Source organism: Aquila chrysaetos, chromosome 4 (assembly GCF_900496995.4).
Source record: "Aquila chrysaetos chrysaetos chromosome 4, bAquChr1.4, whole genome shotgun sequence".
In the NCBI taxonomy this organism is placed as follows: Eukaryota; Metazoa; Chordata; class Aves; order Accipitriformes; family Accipitridae; genus Aquila; species Aquila chrysaetos.
Window position 1 is genome coordinate 23,067,232 of NC_044007.1, and position 19,788 is coordinate 23,087,019.

The 19,788-nt window shown below is 48.0% G+C and overlaps 1 protein-coding gene across 3 annotated transcripts in view; it reads left to right on the forward strand.

Moving 5' to 3' along the window:
- The first annotated feature begins 356 nt into the window (after nucleotides 1–356).
- Nucleotides 357–19,788, forward strand: part of NCALD (neurocalcin delta) — a 61,498-nt gene continuing 42,066 nt past the window's right edge. The window contains exon 1 of one of the 3 annotated variants that reach the window (XM_030011410.1): nucleotides 357–521. The gene's annotated coding sequence lies outside the window, so the exon portion shown is untranslated. Of the gene's footprint in view, nucleotides 550–18,705; nucleotides 18,743–19,788 lie in introns of those variants that run through there. The other 2 variants (XM_030011413.2, XM_030011412.1) reach the window with 2 other exon arrangements.

Below are 19,788 nucleotides of genomic sequence, written 5' to 3' on the forward strand. Positions count from 1 at the left end.
CATCGTCAAGGTGCCCCAATACACGCGGAGGGCAGCGCTTTCGCCCCTTTGCTTGGGCAAACCAGGCGTATAAGGGTTTTTTTTCTGCCGGAGGCTGGGGGTGCAGGAGGAAGAGGAAGAGGGAGGCACATTTTCTTACAGGGACAGGGTTAAGAGGGCGTCGGCGACGGGACCAAGCCCCCGGCACAGCCCGCTCCAGCGAGCCCTTGGTGTTTGGGTTGTCCGTGCGCCCGTGATGGTTCCAATGTGCGCGCAGTATGACAGATGACCTATTGAAATAATTTCGGAGCAGTGCTGGGGTTGCCAGGACAACCAGTGCTCCCTGGGCTTGCGCCTGGCCATGTGACAGCCGCCTTGACGTCAGCTGGAGGCAGAGCCTGCGGTTTCGGCCGCGCAGCCAAAGCCTTGTGAGAACCTACTGGATGCTGGATTTATCCCCGCCGCCGCCGCCGCTGCCGCTGCCGTTTCTCAGGGGCTGCCAGAGCATGGACTATTAAAAACTTGCATTTCTGCAGTGTGAGGTAACCATTTGCTTTATGTTCTCGTCAGGTATTTTTTTTTTTTTTTGCCTTTAAAAAAAAGAAATAGAATAGAAGGCAGCTTATCGTGACTGATATTTTTTTCACTTGTTTGTTTTGGCTGGAAGTTTGCCTTGATGAACAAGCCCGGCACTATCAGATAAATGCAAAGCAGCTTCCAGTTACTAATTCTGTGTGCAGACTGCAAAGAGGAGTTAAATTTAGATTAATGATCCATGAAAGGAGAATAAAATGATATTGTTCTCGTTTGACACTTTAGGAATATAAATGAACATGAGTAATCCTGGGCTAATGCATTCGGGAGTTAAAAGAAATTATGTTTAGGTATTGTGTTGATTTGGGCATCTCTACAGCTTTATACCTTTGTTGGAACTTGTAGATTTTTAATGCTGCCCAATTCAGGCGGGTTTGCACCAGTGTGTTGAGTGAAGGGGAAGCCAGTAGCCGATGCAGCTAGGAGCAGCTTGAAATCCAACAACTCCCAAAGTTCGAGTCTTTAAATCATCTTTGTTCACAGAGAGTCCCCGCAGCCCGCACGCTCCCCGGGCTTTCTGTCCCTCTCCTGGGGCACGCAGCACTCTTGACCGTACAGTGTTTACAGAGGAACGGATCAAGAGCTTCCTGAAAAATTATCTGAAATATGCAAAGAGAGCAACGTTGCTGTAACACAGGCTTTTACCCTTTTTCTCACATGCACACACAGAGCTTGTTTCTTGCTTTTTTTTTTTTTGTCTGTTGTGGGTTGAGAACGGTTAGAATAGCTAAAAAAAGAACTGCAGCATGAACAGCACCACAGTAATTGAAAAATGAAATGCTACTGGGTTCTTTTTGTAAAAAGAAGAGGGAGTTTGGGTTTGTTTCTGTATTGCACTTACTCCGAGGGGGCTGTTGTGGGGAAGGAGATCCCGGGGCTCCTGAAGTTTAGTGCCACAGACTGAGTTTGTTTGTGTGGGAACATATAGATTCATTTTAAGAACAGATTACAGCTAAAGCATCGTGTACATTGTTTCCTGGAAAAGCATGCTAGATCGTTCTTATCTTCTCTAATTATATAGTCCTGCTCCCTTCCTCCCAAAGTTCAAAGGGTTTATTGATAACGGTAATGATTTTCTAAAGCAGCTGCCACTCTGAAACAATCATGGTGCTACAAAACAATTTAAGACACAGAGCAATAAAAGATAAAAAATTCTATAAAAATTATTCTAATGTTACCAAATGCAGCAAAAGTAACTGTTTCAGAAAGGGAGCCAAGGCAGAGATTAAAACTGAAAGCACTTCTGTAAGGAAAGTTATGGCTTAATGCTCTAGATTTCACTGCATTTGGCATTCTTAACAGAGCAACAAGGATAAATGTATCTGAAACCTCTAAACCATTTCACTTGGCGTTCTCTCATCTGTTCCCTCCAATTTAACTCTTGTGCCTAAAATATCAGTGTTTCGGGGGGCTGAAATATTTTAAATTTTCTTTATTAAATTTTCCACCTCATGCCAATGCATCAGTGCATGAGGAATCTTGACGGGCTCCTCGCAGGTGAGTTTAACCGAGGTTTACAGGAGCCTCGCAGCTTCAGTGCGGAGGTGCTAGCATCCCGTGCACAGCCTCCCCACGGGGAGCGGGGCTCTCGGCGTCCTCGCCCGGGCGATGCGCCCGGGCTGAGCTGGGCACAGCTGCTCCCCAGCTGGCGTGGGGAGCCGTGTTTCAGCCGACGGCGGTCCCTGCCCCCCCACCCGCCTGTGAGTCCCCCCGCAGTCTGGGCAGCGGGGTAGGAGGGGAGGGCAGGGGGAGGCGGTCGACGCGACCCACCGCCCTCTGAAGTCTGCTTGTTCACCAGCTTACACCGGTGGCGCAAGTCTGGTGAGGGACTGGGGCATGGAGTGCGGGGACGTATTCGAGTTGAGCAGCACCTGCCATTCCAGAAGAGTCATTCACCTTCACGTCTGGAGGATTTGGCTCCATGTATAGATGCAGTCACCTGCCAGGTTTGACTTGAGTCGTCAGTGTGGCAATGGTGCTCGGGCTTCACCTCATACACTTAGGCTTGAATACAGTGTCATGTAGCATTTGATGCCTTGAAAACACCTGCAAGGGGAAAAATAATTGATGCAACTTTTGCTCAAGAGCTATTCATTAGAAATATTTTAAAAATAGGTTCCTCGTCTCCAGCTGGAAGGGACATATCTTGCTTTAGCAATACTGAGGAAGTCTTCAAAAGGCACTAACTTGACCTGAGAGAGGAGGACAATAAACTGCTTCACGTTTTACCAGAAGGGTCCCGGCCATGTTGTGGCAGGAGGTCTGAGAGGCATCGTTACTGGGGAAGCTGGTGAGTGCCTCCGAGGTTGCACAGGGATGTGTCCTGCCTGGCTGAGTGACCAGTTCTGTCCCCTCTCGTTGAGTCTTTGGGGTCTTTGGGCACCCCATCGGCCCAGGCTCCTCTGAGCCCTGGAGGTGGGGATGGCCGAGATGCAGTCAGGCAGGCAGCTCGCAGGCAGTGCGAGTGTCTGCAACTGGAGAAAATGGCACAGGTCCCTCCTCAGGGCAAGGGCAGAGGACGGTGTGTGAGGGTCGTCCCGGGGCTGCGTGCCTCTGCTCGGTGATTTCATTCTCTCGTTTTTGCTGGTAACTCTGTACCAAACCCTTTCAACAAACACTTGGATTTTACCTTGGGAGCGTGTGAAATTGCCAGGCAATGTAATGATAAGCATCCCGCTGCCTCTGCCCTGCCATGGTTTCACCCACCATGAGAAAAGAACAAACAGCCTGTAGGTTCCTTCCTACCGCCAAGATGGGGGAAGGTGGCTGCAGCCCATCCCTCATCTTCTGCCCAACGCTGCAACTGTGAGACTGCCAACTTACGTAGACTTGAAACTCTCTGACATAAAGAGAAAAAAAAATGAGATGCACACAGACTTGGTGACACTCCACCTTCTCCTGGGAAGACCAGATTGACCCTCATACCTCCCATCAACCTTCATGTCATTTGCAAATGTCACCCCCTTGCATGCACGCAAGGAGGAGATTATCTTTTCTGACAGTCTCCTTGTCCATGGAGAAGGGCGAGCAGACCAGCAATTCCTGAGGAATTGGACCACTTCACCTTGGGAGAGACTTTGGCTGAAAACAGGACTGAGATCTCTTTGAGTCACTTCTCACACAACTGGATACAGCCAAAGAAATTAAAAACAGACGTGAGCTGTTGATGCCTCTAGCCTAGTAATAATAACACACTCAAGCCTTTAGTGTGCTTTACCTTGATCTGGTTGAGTTGATGGGCAATGACAATCTAAATTTAGGCTAGAAGCATAATAAAACCTAAAAACCCCTTGCAACGCAGAGCACTGACTCCTTCTTGCATTTTTCAGACAGAATGAGATTTCTGCTGTCTTTTTAAAGGTCCGAGCCACTACTCAAGGCAATAATTCAGAGGGGAATAAAATCCCCCGTACCGGGGCGGGGGGGGCAACTGTCAGACAGTGGGAACTGATGTAGCAGTATGGAGTTTCGAGCTCTTAAATTACATATTGCAGAAGTTGGTTTCCACCCTGCTAAAAATCATTACGTTGTGCTAATTTAATGTCCTGCATCAACACTAGCAACAACTGTTTTAAATGATAACTGAGCTGCAGTAGAGATTTGGCATTTTAAGCAACAATTGCTTTTCCAATTAAACGCAGATGCCATGCATATGGTACTCTGAATGCAAAATAAAAGATGACCTGATTGTTGCTTCCAAGCTAAAGCAACAAAAATCCTAACTCTGGAATGTTTTTGGTAGTCATATTTTAGAAATAATCTTCCATGGTGAGCCAAAATCTATGCAGACAGTTATAGTCAGATAACAGTTAAAAAAATAGACTATGTTTTGGCTGTACTTTTGCTGCTGTTAAATTTATCTTCTTAAATAGCAGGGAGTATGAGTTGAGGTTTGAGAAACAGTAATTTTGTAATTATTTTACATGGATCGAATTATTCTGTCATCAAATTTGCATTTCAGACAGCATTACAGTATAAAAATATAATTAGAAACTGTAATTCAGGAATTGCTGAATGTGATATTTCCCAGAGGGAGCACTGTGAAGAAGCTGCCCTCACTACAACTTTAGCAAATGTTGAAATCCTATAGGTGGAAAATGTGCGGGCCGAGTTGTAAAGTTCCTCTCCCTTCTGCGGTCTCCACATGCTGTCAACTTTCTGCCGAACTTCATTTTTTTGCAAGATTCATTTCTACAGAAACATCTAATCATTAAGAGCTGAAGTGCTCAGATCCTGTTCTGCTGAATTTCAGTCTGGCTGTGCTGATAGTTGCTGAATTGCTTTCAGCCACAAAATGACACTGAGATAATGTAAGGATCTGATTTACACACAGAAAAGCCAAAAAGCTTGTAGTTTGGACTGAAATGCTGGTTTTAATTTGCCCAGCACCCAGAATTCCCAGCAATGCCTCCTCTCATGGGAGAGAGCAGAGGATGGGTCTCAGTTTAGCTCTGTTTCTCTTCTTTTGCAATTCAAGACTTTTTGCTGTATTTGTTCGCAGTGTTGTGCAAAGTTTTAGCTGCATAAATCTCACTGATGTTAATCCTTACTTTTTTTTACTATTCTTGATATGATCTTTGGCTTATCGTAGATATATTAGCTGGAAACGAACACATCTTCTCTTTTTAGTTGGGCTTGTCTTGATAAATACCGTACAGTTTTGTCTAAGACACACCCTTCGTTGGAGAGGATCATCCATGGCCAATTTTTCCCACCACCTTGTTGGGGCATTGGACAGGCCCATATGTGGGGCAAAGCCTGTGATGCACAAAGCCAAGCCAGCACTGGGAGGAGGCAGATGCTGAGTGTGGGGCATGTTTGATGCTTTGATGTCCCCATACACCTCTCACAGTCCTGCTGAGAGACAGTCCCAGTGCTCCTGCAGGGGAAATGTCAGGACAGGGCAGGAAAAGAAGTGTGGACCTGTGAACCCAGGACTGCATGGATAAACGGGCTGGCTGGTGACATGGTTCCTAGTGACTCAGGGACACTGTCACTCCCAGTGTGCTCTGAGGAACAAAACCATTTTCCTGTGCCTGCCCAGGGCCACCTTCCTGCACGCACCTACACCCAGCCCCGGCACTTTGCCTGGGCGCAGGGGAGGACGTCTGCCCTGTCGCTCGCATTCTGGGTGATGCACGTCCTGCAGTCTGGGTCTGGTATTTGCAATGTGAGCAAAGGAGAGGAGCTGCAGAGTGTTGCTGCCAATGACCTGAGAAGGCGTTTTTGTTAGGGAGGGTGTGATAAGACAGGCTGGCTCTTTATGGATGTCATGGTTTAGCCCCAGCCAGCATTTACTTAGCAACTCCAGAGGGGCAGGACACAGTGTTTCAGCTGGCTTTGTGCAAGGAAGCAGGTGCACACTGGGGTTGAAAGGCTTTGAGACAGGTTTATACCTGCCACATTTGTCACAAAGCCTCTTAGCAGTGTGCTGAATTCCACTGTTGAGAGCACGGGGCCTCGGGAGCGGGCCACAGCCAGGCTGGCCCGCCGCAGGGGCACGATGGACCGGGTGGGATGGGACACGTGGGGGAAGGAGAGCCCTGGGCAGGACTAAGTGACCCGGTGGTAGCGGGATGAGGCCAGGGGCAGGCTTGCCCTTTCTTGGCTGTTCTGCTGTCACTGTTCCTGCACTGCTGCGTTTGCCCCAGCAGGGACCTCTCGTAGCATTGCCCAGCGTCCCTGGGCATCTGTGGTACGTGCCAGCCAGCCCTCGTGTGAAACGGAGCTGTCTGAGAGAGTCCGGAAAGCGAAATGCTTCCTACGATCATAGTGATGCGCTGTCATTGCGCTGCTGTCTGATGTAACAGTGGCAGAAAGGGCTGCTCTCTCTACTGGATGCTGAGTTCAAAATAGGGCTGGAGAAACACTGCACAGTCAACCCTTGCACTGGTACTTGCTACTGGAGGACAAAGATTTCGCCTTTAAGAGCTTCATGCTTGTTCTCATACTATAGAAGAGATCGGGTTTTGGAGAGACCCAAGATTACGTGTATGGAGGTTTTATTAGATGAGCAGATCAGGTAGTTTACAGGCTTGTGCTCCAAAGAAGACAAGTTAAAGCTGGAGAAGGTCAAAGTTAGCTTCTTTCCTCACCAAATTCCCTCGATCCTAGAGCAGGCAGATTCCCTGATTATGCCTTGCACGGCTTTTCCGCGTCTCCTCCAGGACTGCAAAAACACAATGGATTCAGCTCATTTGAAGTGTCTAACTTCAACTGAATAATACTCAAAGAGACTTCAGCCATGAAGCAATTCATCCTCGAGAACCTTTAACTTTAGAGAAAATATTCTGTTCATGTTGTGTGCATGTTCCTAATGGCAAATCAAAGATAGCAGGGGGAAGCGAGCACAAAGCCGTTGATTATTTCCACAACTGCTATATGCTTCCCATCACAACACTATTCTTTTGTGCAGAATGGCAGCATGATTGCAGAGTCCTCTTTAACTTTACCATTTTAGCAAGCCCAGGTCCAATTAGAGCAATTATATCTCAGCAGAAACACTGTCTGTTGTCCTCTGGACCTGTCTGTCAAGTGTCCTATTCATAGCTGTTTATCTTGTGTGAGGTTTTTCACGTAAAGTCTTTCTGACCCTACTAAAACAGTCTCATCTGAAGGGTAGCCTGTATTTTTGTAAACTTATTTCACAGGCTGATGTGAACAAGAAGAGTGCAAAATTACGGCTGGCCAAGGATACATCTTTCAGTCTAACCACGGTCTCCTCCTGCTTGAACATTATAGCTGATTTGACACAGAACGCAGATTTCACTTTCAATTATTTCACTTCACCCTTCACTTTCAATTACTTTACTGCTAACAGTTGAGAACGTTATCAGAATTTGCAGTTCTTCCTTGCCGCATTGGAGGGTTTCCTTACTCAAAATCCCCAGCGTGAGTTGCAAGGCATGTAATGTTTGACGGCACATGATATTAAACCACTTGCAGCTCTGAAGTCTGTGTGGGACTATCTGGTCACCAAGTTACTGTAGAGCCACTGGGTAGTGGGCACTTCTGCCAAAAGATTATCTACATTTTGCTTTATCTCGTCTCTCAGAGCCTGATGAAGGAGCTGAGTGACTCCCGCCAAGGAAGTCCCCCTTGTCCCTGCTAAGGTAAAAGCTGAGAAGCAGAGCTCAGTGAAAGGCAGAAGTGCTGGGACCTGGGAAGGTCAGGGGCAGTGGAAAGAGGAACTCTTCTCTTTCTGAACAAAAACCCAGATTTTTATTTTCTCATACTTCTCCTGGAAGAGAAAATCCAGGGAGCAGTGTTTGGAGTCTTTTTCCTGAAACAAAATGAACTTTTTTCTGACAATTCAGAAATGAGATTGCCTGTGAGAGGGCAGCCCTCGTCCCTGCCTCTGGCTCTGCGCATCCATGGGAGTCCCAGACGACATGCACAGCAGTGCTCGGGCAGAGCAGTGTCGCTTTAGGAACTGAAAACACAGGCTCAGACCTTAGCCATTCTTCCTCCAGCATCATCAGGGCAGAGGATCCGCCACATTTGTTTCCTATTTTGCCTCTCTTCTGCTAGGTTGTAGCCCACGAAGGAAGGCAGCCGGTCGCTTTTGTCAGGAGGAGCTGCGCAGCTGCCCGTAGTGGGGGCCCAGATGTCACCTGTGCCTTCCCTTGGCACAGGGTGCCGCAGGCAGGAGAGCCATGCCAGTGCTGAGCGGGGCTGCAAAGAGACCTTGCAGACCTGGTCACACGAGCAGCAAGGATAAATGAGAGCTGATGAAACAGCAGTATAACATGCTCCATGTCAGCTCCGTGGGGGTCTTGGTGAATTTGTTAAGTTTATAATGTTTACCTGGATCTGCAGCCTTGGCAGATTCAGTTTCTTTTCTTGCAGCATTGATGGCCTTTTCTCTGGGAACCACAGGCAGTGAGCTGCTGTGCAGGGTTAGGCACACCCCCCCCCCCATCATAATGCTTGTGATGCCCCCATTAGAAAAGTGTAATTCTTTCAGAGATAACAAAAGGTGACAGAAGCGCTAGTAGGGTGAGTGCTTGCCTGACTTTTGCTCTTTTCATTATACACTGGGAGCCTTGTGGAAACCCCCACCTCACTTAATTCAAAGTGTCTGATTAAAAATTGAAGTGTATTTCGCTATTAGTTCACCGTGTGTCAGTTATTAGTTTACTGTGGTGTTGCTCCCATACCTAGAGCCTTTAGTAAAACACATCTTTCCTGCGCACAGCTCCCACCCTGCTTGCGGATGGCGCTCCGGGCAGGTCGGTGAAGAAGCAGCTGGGAGAGAAAGGGTTAAAAAAGCCACAGTTACCAGGTTGAGGCATTTTTGAAAACAGCAGCTTTTCTTTTGTTTGCTGAATTCCCCGTGCTTTTCCAGTGCTGCTCCCATTATTCATTTCTTTCCCGAAATAACATTTTTAAGCAGAGGAATGGCTTGAGCAGGGAGAGAAGGGGATCCGCAGCCCGAGCCGGACAGCTGCACGCACTTCTGTGTCTGCGCCGAGGCGGCTCCGAGCTGCCCTTGGATGCTAATGGCAGACTACCAGGCAGGTGGCAATTCCCAGTGTTACAGGCAATTTTGCTTCCTCAGCGGAGAGCCTCGCAATTCCTTCCTGATGGTCCTCAGTGGTGCTTCTCGGGGGCAAGCTTTGGGTTTGCACAGCTTGCAGCTGGCCTTGCAGAGAAACGTTTGTTATCCTTCTTTCAAAGGGGAAGCCTGAACACGTCCGCATGGCTTCCAGCTACACGGGGGACATGCTCACGGCCAGCAGGGTGGAAAGGTGCCCTGGCCGGCGGCGTGCTTCTGCCGTCCAGCGTCTTCGTAACACAACTTGACCAGAAGCGTCTCTTGCTGGAGGATGCTCCTTTAAAGGAGAGGGAGGGGAAGCCTCTGGGAAAATAAGCCCGAGGGAGCCTGGCCCCTGGAACAGTGACGCAGGCAGATCCCACTCAGCCGGGATGCAGCCCCAGCCCTTGGGGTCCCTCGGGTGTCCCGACCTTGAATGCTGACCCGGGAAAGCAGCTGCTCCGGAGGGGCTCCCTGGCAGCACCCACCAGGGTTGGCTGAGGACACCCTCTCTCATCCCTCACAGTCAGGCACACAGCCAAACACCGCAAGCTCCAGAACGGGTGCCGGCAGCCGTCCTTTGTGGGTGCGGGGGAGGACGGTGGAAAAGAAACCCTGAGAGGAATTAAAAATTAAACGCTCGTGGCAGCAGCTTGCTGTTACCACATGCCAGCACTTCACCTTCGTTGTGGCTGGCCAGTCACCCAAGTGCTGAGTGGGAGGAGAGGAGCATCCCATCCTCGCTGCCCTTGCTGGACACCAGCCAGCCCTCCCGTGGCCCTGGCGGGGGGATGGAGAGGAGCTGCCCCCCGCTGCGTGCGGGGGCTTCGGCACACAGGAACCCCCAGCTCTGCACCACCAGAGCCAGCAGCATCCACCCCTCCGTGGAAATCCCCAGAGTCATAGTGAAAGGCACCGCGCGAGGAGCTGGCCAGACCCAGATGAGTCACGCGCCGCTTGGACAGATGCTGCTGCTAAATACAGGGTGCTGGGGAGCTGGACTAGCCCTGCCACAGCCCTCTCTCTGGTCTGGGGTCTGGAATAACCCCAGCAACGGGCTTGCTTATGGTGGGCAGAGGCTGAGCCCACACGGTGCAAGGGTCAAGCCTGCCAAGGTTGGTATTTGGGGATACAAGGGCTGAGCCCCACTGGTGCTGGCATTCGGGGTGCCACTGACACGTACGTGAAGAGCAGTGTCCATTGCAGTGGAGAGCAGGACCCACATATAGGCAGCGTGGGAGCAAGGCTCTGGGATCTGTGTCGCTGTCAGCAGAGCGCTGCCAGTATCAGGCAGAAGCCTGGGTGCAGAGCTGCGATGGAGATGCCCCAGCCCCTGCCCGCTTGTATCACCAGAGAGCACCAGCACCCGGCAGACACTGTCTCCCAGCACCCTCCTCCCCAGCTGGGGCTGCCGCTGCCCACTCCACCATTCCCACCTCCCCCGGCCCTTCTCGCTGGCATTGTTCCTCATGTGCTCACCAGCGGTGCATTTGGCCCTCCTTGGCGTGCCAGTCCAGCTCCTTGGTCTGCAAGTGCCCTGAAACCCCTTCAGAGCCCCAGCAGGCCCATCACAGAGCCCAAGGCCACTTGCAGAGTGTGTCCCAGATGATTTGGACCTTGGGTCTAGTTCATAACCCCCTCTCAATACCCATTTCCCAGTAGGTAAGAACTTGCTTCCCTCAAGCCTTGACATTTCTTATTTTAGCATTAATATTCAAGTAGGTGACAAGCTATCCAGTTTCCTGAGATGTGTTTGTACTGCAGATGCTGGCTGTGTCCATACCGCATAAAATAGGGAGCATCCCCAGCACCAGAGCTCTGTTATTGAAACTGTTCTCTGTCCAGAGTGGTCCCTATTGCAGTTCTGCTCCCAGCCAATTCATATCCTCCCAGCCTGGTGCCAAAGCCCAGTCTGGGACTTAGCCTGTGCCACTGGGCCCATCCCATGGGGAAGATAGCACACGGTCACTCTTCAGGAGGGTGCAAAGTTCAGTAGCACAGATGAGGGAACTTCTGTGCCAGTTGGCCCCCATGCTGGGGAATGCACCCAGATGCATTTGCTTTGTAGTCACAAGTGATGTGGTAAATGTCATCATGCATAACTGGGTGGGAATACTTGATGAGAAGAACCTTAAAAATAGAAAAGTGTTTTTACTGAAGCCCAGGACTGGGGAGAGCTCGTGAGCTGCAAGCTCTCACCACGGCCACCAGCAGGAAACCAGCCCGCTGGAGCATGACAAAAAGGCTGGCAGCTCCAGTCTGTCAAACAAAGCAGTGGGTTTTTAATAGGACCAAAGTGAAGGATGTGAGGAACGTGGCTAGAAGGAGGGATAAAGAAAAACCTTTGGTCTATAGAGAAATAGGCTCTTTACTCAGCTGTCTGTACAGAGGGACGTTATCACATACACTGATCACCTGACTCCGTACAGAGGTTTCTTTCCCCCCGTGTGTGGGTTTGATGCTGATTTCACGTCATTCCTTGGTACACATGCTTCATTCTGCCTGGTTGTATTTTAATCCTTTTCTACTTTACAATCCGTTTACTTTAAAGATGTGAAAATTGCAGAGGTGAATATCGAGTACTACACTCCTTCTGCTCTGCAATTTCTCCGGAATGAGTAAATTGTTATCACCTGTATTAACCTTCTCGATGGGAGACCAACATGATCCACTTTCCTAATGCTGTGTTGTGCCTAATACTTGTTTTTTAAAGCCCCCCTTCCCTGAAGCAAGCACTGTGCACTGCATAATGCCACCGCAACTCCCCGGCTGCCACAGCCCCGTGCGCAGCACTGCGTCTGCCATGCAGCGCTGCCACGTATTTCGTATTTCGCTCTGCAAGAGGGAACTGATGTCCAGGTGCTCTCTTTGTAAAACTTCAGGGTTGAAAAAGGTAAAAAACAAAGGAGATTTCTGAATGCAGTTTTCTCCCAGTGCTTCTGGTTTTGTTGAATTCAACCTTTATGTTTTTGGCCTTGGAGCATAATGTCAGTGGGGTTTGAGAGAGCCAGGGGAGCATTTACCTATCTCCTTGCCTGCAGCTTTTCAAGCAGGTTTGATTGTTTTTATTACTTCCTCTGTTAGACATGGAGTGTTTTCCACTTTCCCTGGATTTCCCAGTCACATCCAGCTGCCCGTGCCTCTGTTCTGGTGCAGCAGACTCCTGTCCCTGGGGACATCGCTGGCTGTGAGGCTGGTGGGACAGGACATGCCTTCCACCTTGCTGTGTGCTGGAAGTGCAGCTCATTTATCAGATGCCCAGCAGAGGCAGGCTATGTCACTTGGCAGAGGGCAAAATCTGTCACGCTGGGACTCTTTAGGCTGGGGTCCTCATTTAAACCCCTCCACAGACTCAATTGTAACCCCAGGCAAATCACTTAATGTCAGTGGCCATCCCAGTCAGACGAAGGTGACCCCGACTATGATGACTTGGCAGGTCCTTTCATGGAAGCCATCGCATGGAACGCTTTGATATTATTTGCAGCTTTACATCAAAGCCCTGCAGAGCACAACGATATTGGCTGGGATCTTTTGAACAGTGGGATATAGTAAGGCAGGACCCCAGCTTTTAGTAAAACAGGGTGTGGGTATGAAAGTTTTCCCCTTTCACTTGCAAACAGAAGTTGCTGTGCTCATATTGCTCCAAATAATACAGGGGATTTAGGAAGACTAGCATTAAGCCATTTTTTGATAGTCATTGAATATGTTTTAATCCTTATTAGCCTTGAGCAATTGTCTCCCTGTGAACTCACGGAAGGATAGGTATAATTAAAGATCTGTCCTGTGCAGCCTGCCATGCATTTATAGCTACACAACTGCTCTCGCTAATGAAACAGAAATGTGTCTTTCTAAAGGAAAGCTCAACAACAGGAAATATTTCTTTCACAAAACTGAACACAAGTGTTTCTTCCAAGCGTCATCAGATAAAAGCAAAAACTTTCTTAAATTTCTAGTTCCACTAAGCACCTGGCTCTAATGTACAATTAATTCCTTGACTTTGTTCATTTTTTAACCAAAATGTAATCCTGTTTTAAAGCACAGTTGTTTCATCTGGTAATAAAAGTCTATTCAACCGTCTGCGTGTTTCATCAGTGTTTGCATTCCTTGATCTGTGTCATATTTTGCGTTTTGCTTCAATCTTTCCACTGAAGAATGAATCAGTGTTGTCCAAATTGCCACTGCTCAGCTGGACATAACTCCCTATTCCTTACTACTTAAAGTTTGTTACCTAATTCTGATGGTGGGTAATTTTGATCAAGATTTCACAGCGTGCTATATTTGTCCATGCAGACAATACAGTGACAGGCTTTTCTCCCAGTCATTGCTGAAATCCCCAACCCCACCCATTGCAGAGGTTTATGATTGCTGCCTCTCAGGCATCTGGCACAAATGGAAGCGGCACCGTTGTGTGATATGCTCGTTACTTCAGGCATTAGCCTTGAGAAGTGCTGGGTAATTGGATGGTTTGTCATGTCTGTTTAAGCACATTATTCCGGAAACTGCTCCTCCTCCAATCAATAAAAAACTCCATAAAATTGTTTAAACATATTAAGAAAAATGTGATTTACTCCAGGAATCTTTATTGCATTTCATTATAAGCCACTGAATCTAATATACAAAGAAGATCACTTTAATTATAAGTGGACAAAAGGAAGATCTACACTATGTTCCCACTAAGGAACTATCAGCAACATGCACCTTCTCCATCTAATGCAGTTACGTAAAATAATTAGGTTTGGTGTTTCTAATGGGAACAGTGGTTAACTATATTACACAGCCCCCAGGAGAAATTGGCATCAGATGAATTTGTTAGGTATTGTGGTATCTGTTCTCAACTACTTTTTCCTGCCCTGAGGAAACTCATGAGATGATAGCCAAAAGTGGGCAGAGGGTTCAGACAATGGGCTGTTGATCTCCCTGTCTCATCTCGAACCAGTTTCACTGCGCTTGGTGCTGCCCTCTGGAAGCTCATCAGCTAGCAGAGGACTGTGGTGGTCCTCTCCGCTTGCAGATCCGTGCATGGCTAGTTTTTGTTTTACAAGTGCCTTGGTGTCATTCACGACTGTTTTGTGCATTATTGCTATTTCAAATCCTGGGCAGACAATTTTCGGAGAAGGAAAAGAAAAAACTCAGTCCAAGGGTGTGTCCTAGAGCAACAGCTCCCTTCCATCTGTGTTCTTCTCCATTAAGTGGACAGTTGACAACTTTCATACATGTTACCTTCTTGAATTTTTGCCTATAAGCACCTGATGGCTAAACAGCAGAATCAAACATCTCCTGTACCCTGCAGCATCCAAAGGGTCTGTGTTACTTACTGCAGGAGCACCCCTCCTTAAAACTGTCATTTATAATATTTGAAACATAGAGAAGACAAACTGAAGGGTGAATATTATGTTATTTTGTTACATGAAGTACTTTCCAGCCATGAATAACTGAGGGTTGTTTTTCTCCCTGTGAAGGAATGGGTGTGCTGAGGCTAGCAAGGAAAGAAGGAGGCCCAGCAGCAGAGCGGTACGTGATGTAACGCTGGGGATGGGGGATCGGGATCGCAGGGATACAGGATTGCAAAGCCTGAGCAATGAAGCAGCGCCTGTGCACCCTGGCTGTGGGAACAGCCCCGTGCGTTCAGGGTGCTGCTGCATGAAGGCGACAAGCGGAGGAGTTCCTCCATGTCTCTCATGGTGTGGCGCGGGGGGGAGCACGGAGCCAGGTGCCTCCCCGCCGTCACAACCGAGACAGTCCTGGGCAGGCGCTGGAGCAGAAGGATGGCCATCAGGAGGTTTAAGTGCCAACAGCCTCTGTGCCCTGGTAGGATCGGGCAGTGCCTGCTGTGAGTCTGTCCTGTGCCAGTCCCCCTGTGAGCCCCTGTCAATCCAGGAACCTTGAAAACTGACCCCAACTGGTCCGGGAGCACAGGACCAGCTGATATGAAAAGCCATACAGGTGTTTTAGAAAATCCTTTCCTCCCTCTTCCTGTGCATCAGTTCAGGCAACACTGAAATGCAGCTGTCACCCAGTAATCTTTGTAAAGTGGTCAGAGGTCTTCAGATGAAAAAGCTATGCGGTATTAATAAGTTATTGTGTTCCCTATAGGAGACAAAGGGATCACATTAAGGAAGAAAAAACTTTGTAGGAAGTGCGAATTGCTCTATCAGTACTGAATAGAAACTGGGCACAGGATTCACTTTCGAAGAAAATGGAAAACTTACTATTTCACAGATTTGGACAACATATTCTGCTAATCCTCTTGACCCCAAGGTTAAGCCCATCCAGCTGTGAATTTTTTTGAGGTTACTTATACATCTTAATTTCAATTAAATTTTTTGCAATAATTATATTGCTGCTCCCAGTGCTCTCTGATGCTTGAATTGACAGAGCTGGCCAGCTCTCCTGACCTGCCTACTGTGTCCTGGCACTCACTCATCTGCTTGTATAACCCTCTGCTCACATTCCTGCTGCTGCGCATCACTGATGTGCGGTGGTAGGAGATTACATACTGTGGAGGAAGACAGAGATATAAACACGTTTACTTAATGTTACTGCCTTTGGCTCTCCTCTTGGTGATCCTCTGTGCCAGAAAAGACTCTGCCCACTGTAATAAGGGCACTGTTTTGTAGGATGCCGTTTCTCTTCCAGAGGAAGGCAGGACAGGAAGGGACCTCCTTACTCATGCAGTCCACTGCAGGTACCTATGTCATATAGACCCTATTCGTGGATTTTTCAAACTCCGTTTTCACATGAGCTAGCCCATTTGTCTTGTGATCTTTGGAGAAGGCTGTTCCACAGACTTTGGTGCTCCAGTGGTTAGAGATTTGCTTCTCATTCCCAGCCAAAATTTATTCATGGCTAGTTTATACCCATTTGTTCTTGCGCCAGCATTGTCCTTCAGTTTAAATAGCTTTTCTCCTTCCCTAGTGTTTACCCCCTCTGATGTATTTATAGACTACAACCATATCCCCTCTTGGCCTTTCTTTAGCTAGGCTAAACAGCCGAGTGCCTCTGGGCTCCTCTGAGAGCACAGGCTTTCCATTCCCTTATTTGGCTTCACAGCCCTGCTCTGCAGCCACTGCGGGCCAAAAATCCCTTCTCCTGAGCATGCTTTCCTGGCCACGTACTACAGTAATCCAGGTGAGCCCTTGTATCTCCAAATGCTTGTACAGCCTGCTGTGTTTTCGTTGATAGCATTGGTCCTTCCCCCCGCCCGGACTCACCAGATCAGTCTCAGCAGGTTCATTAGGAAACATCATTTGTCTCCTGCAGGTCACATCATACTGGTGTTTTCCAGTTATCTTAAGGCTATATAAGATCTTCAGCTCTTCCTCCTGCTCCTAACATTTCTAGTTAAAAGCATCGGTTCTTCCTACTGGTCCCTCAGAAACTGCACTTTGTCACAAGGAGTTTCATCCCATTGCACTGTTCCAGTGCTAAAATCATCTCATTCTTCTTGTGTGGTAACCTGGCTGTCCAGCTGACAGCGCCTCTCACCTTGGTGTCATCAGCAACTGCACTGCTCTGAGATTATGCATCATGGTTATTAATGATAATGCTAAACAAGATCCATCCTGAGACTCATCTTTGAAGAACCCTATTGTAACCACCCTCCACCTGAGATTTCCCCTTTCATTTCAACCCATGATCCTTAAAGAGGAAACATCTGTCTGACTCTGTCCCCGACATCCCCCAGCAGGAATGATTTATTTGATTTTACCTAAGTGGTTTTGAATTAACCTTTCTATATACATCTATATATCTATTAGAAACAAAAGGTTACATGCTGGTTTGAAAGCCAGTGCAGGCAGACTTTCTACGGGGTTTCCATATAAGGTCAGTTCTGCCAAGAAACTTTAGTTCTAACCTCTAACATTTCTACAACTTCAGCCTGAGATCTCTCTTCAGCAGGACTTGCCAATTGTGGTGCTCAAGTCAGGGTGTTAGCAGATGTGTTTTGCTCTGTTTCAGTCTCCCAGCGGGTTATGAAGCCAAATTCAGGATTCAAATGACTAAACTCATTATTCAGGCTTAGGACACTTTTTTATGGGAATTTGGAATGGGGTGAAAATTCTTTTGTGCTCTGGGCTGTGTTCCTCAGATTTTGGCCTGCAGAGGAATAGCAAAAATTATATTTGTACCCTTTCCATTCAAAATGGGTGAAACTATAAATATCTTGTAGTCCTAAAACAACATTCCTGCTAGTTCTTCAATTAAGACTGCAAGACTTCTCCCGCAACATCTCCCTGCGATTCCTCACAAAGATCTGACTGTCGTCTTTTCTTCTTTGTGCCAAAGGGTTTAGAGACTTTTGGAGGAGTTGGTGGTGACATCCCACAAACCAAAGAACAGAGCTACTTCTCTTTTAGGCTCAAATAAAGCAAGAGAGGAGAAATTACTGAATATTTGGCTGCCCTTTTGATGACAGGAAAAGCAGTCCTTGCCCCCCCTTCCCTTGAACAGTTCAAGTTTTGGATATCTCTCAATGTTATCAGCTAGTTCTTCTGAATGTGATGTATAAATGAGAACTGAATGATTCTTCCTTCAGAAAGAAGAGGAAAAAGCCTTCAGAAATGTCAAATCAGTCTAGTTAAGCCTGCTCCCTGCATTATAATTTAGCTTTTTTTATTAACATTAGAGCATTCTCTGATCTGAAGAATAAGCTTTCACCTTTGCATATTGAGGGCTGGCTGACAAGCCTTCACCTCATGCCTACATCTGAGATGTTGTAAAACCAAGGACCAGATACTCCCGTGACACTCCAGACTTCATCTTACTCACTTGGTGGACAGTTGTCCTGGCTGCAGCTCTGAGAATAATTGATTTGAGGATTTGTCTGCTGAACAATCAGGCAGAAAAGGCTTTAATTTGGCATGAGGTTGCATTTTCCAGCTCTTTTTGCTAAAATGAAGGAACTCCACAACAACAAATGATGTAATACAATTTGACATTGGATGTTGAGCAAACTGAGGCTGTGTTCTCCTCAAGCAGTTTTGTGAAACTAGCCTCCAATATTTCTATTTCTGCCTGAAATCAGCCCATGAATTTGGAGTTTGCTCAGTCACTCTCTAGACTCCAGAGATGGTATTGAGTAGATTTCCATAGCTTGTATGGAGACAGCTAAATTTAGGTTTCTCAGTCTGGAGTTAGATGCCCCCTGCTTTCTCTAGGTAAGTAATGTGGAGAGTTCGATGTTAAAATGATCACCTCCTGAGCTGCTGTCGAAGGATGTAAAGGTTGTTTCTAGATTCAAAGTATTTAGTGTGTACCTGCACACATGCTCTGACGCAGTCGAGCCCCCTTGCTCTGTTCAGGCAACATGGGGGGCTCTGGCTGTGGATTTCCAGGGGAGGATCCCTTCCACCAAGGAAGCTCCCTGCTGATCTGAACCCAGCAGAGGGAACACTTTGCTGGTCTCTGCCTCTTCTGTCAGTACAGGACACAGGCTGAAGATGAGCAGAGCCAGACAGCTGGGTCCCCAGTGCATACAGAGCTTGTGGTATCAGTTGGAGACGTCCCTGGGAGCTGCAGACCCCAAGCCACTGCACCGGCTAGTGCAGAGTCACAGTGTGCAGCCAGGTGCCTGGAGCCAGATTTCTCCCCTTCTCCTCCCAGAGCATCATCTGTTGCTGAGAAAACTTGGATGTAGGAAGCATCTGAATCAAAAGCATAGGGAGGGGACTGTACCAGCCTGCAGCTGCTTAGCATCTCAAATGGAAGACTGAATTCCTTGTATCTGGCAATTGAGATGCAGGCAGTCACTTTATTGACAGAATTAGTTCATATTCCAGTCCATCATGTGTATAGATAACTCACTCTGAGATTAAGGTACCGTAGCAATAAATTTGCTAACCTAATTTTAAAAGATAAAAGCTCCAGTGAAGTGAGGCTTCATGGCACACTCCACTCCATTTGATTTCCAGCGCTTTGGAGGAGCAGGCAAGAAAGTCCTCCCTCAGGTAGCTGCGCCGCACCTCCAACCTCCTCCTCCAAAAGCAAATCTTTGGGAGAATGAAATAGAGCAGCACTAAAATTCCACTCTCTTTGGGTACCAGCATCTGCTGTCACTCTTCACAGCTCACGTGAAAGGTCATACGGAGCAGGGCTTCGAGAAGCCCTTTAAGCAAAATAAGGAGGAGTGCTGTCCTGCATCAGGAGAAGACCTGCCTCCCCTTGCCCCCTCCCTCCCCACTTCTGCAGCAGTTCCTGACTGCCCTCCTCTCCCCATGAGTTTCGGGCAGCCACGAGCACCACCAGCCCAGCCCCGGGACCTCTTACTGGTCTGGAAACAGGGGTAGATTCTGAGTACTGGTGGCACAGGAGATGCTGATTCCCGAGGGCTATTGCTGCTCAGCAGAAAGACGTGGCATCAGAAGGAGGAGGGAGAGAGCAGCCAGTGGCACGGCAGTGCTGGGCAGACACCTTGGCGCTTTGTACATGTTTCGGGGTGATGTGTCTCTGAACTCACTGGGCATTGCACAAGGTCAGACGGTGTCTGGGGATTGCTCAGTACCCGCAGGCTTCCTATGGCAGCAATTTAGGGTTAGATATTGCAGCCGGTAAGGAAACCCCGTGAGCTGGGTGTTTCAAGCTGGATGGCAGCTCGGACTTCAGCAGAGGAACGGCTGAACTTGTCCACCTCTGCAGCTTCAGAGATGGGAATGGCTCTACCATGCTGTGGCCAAGACCTA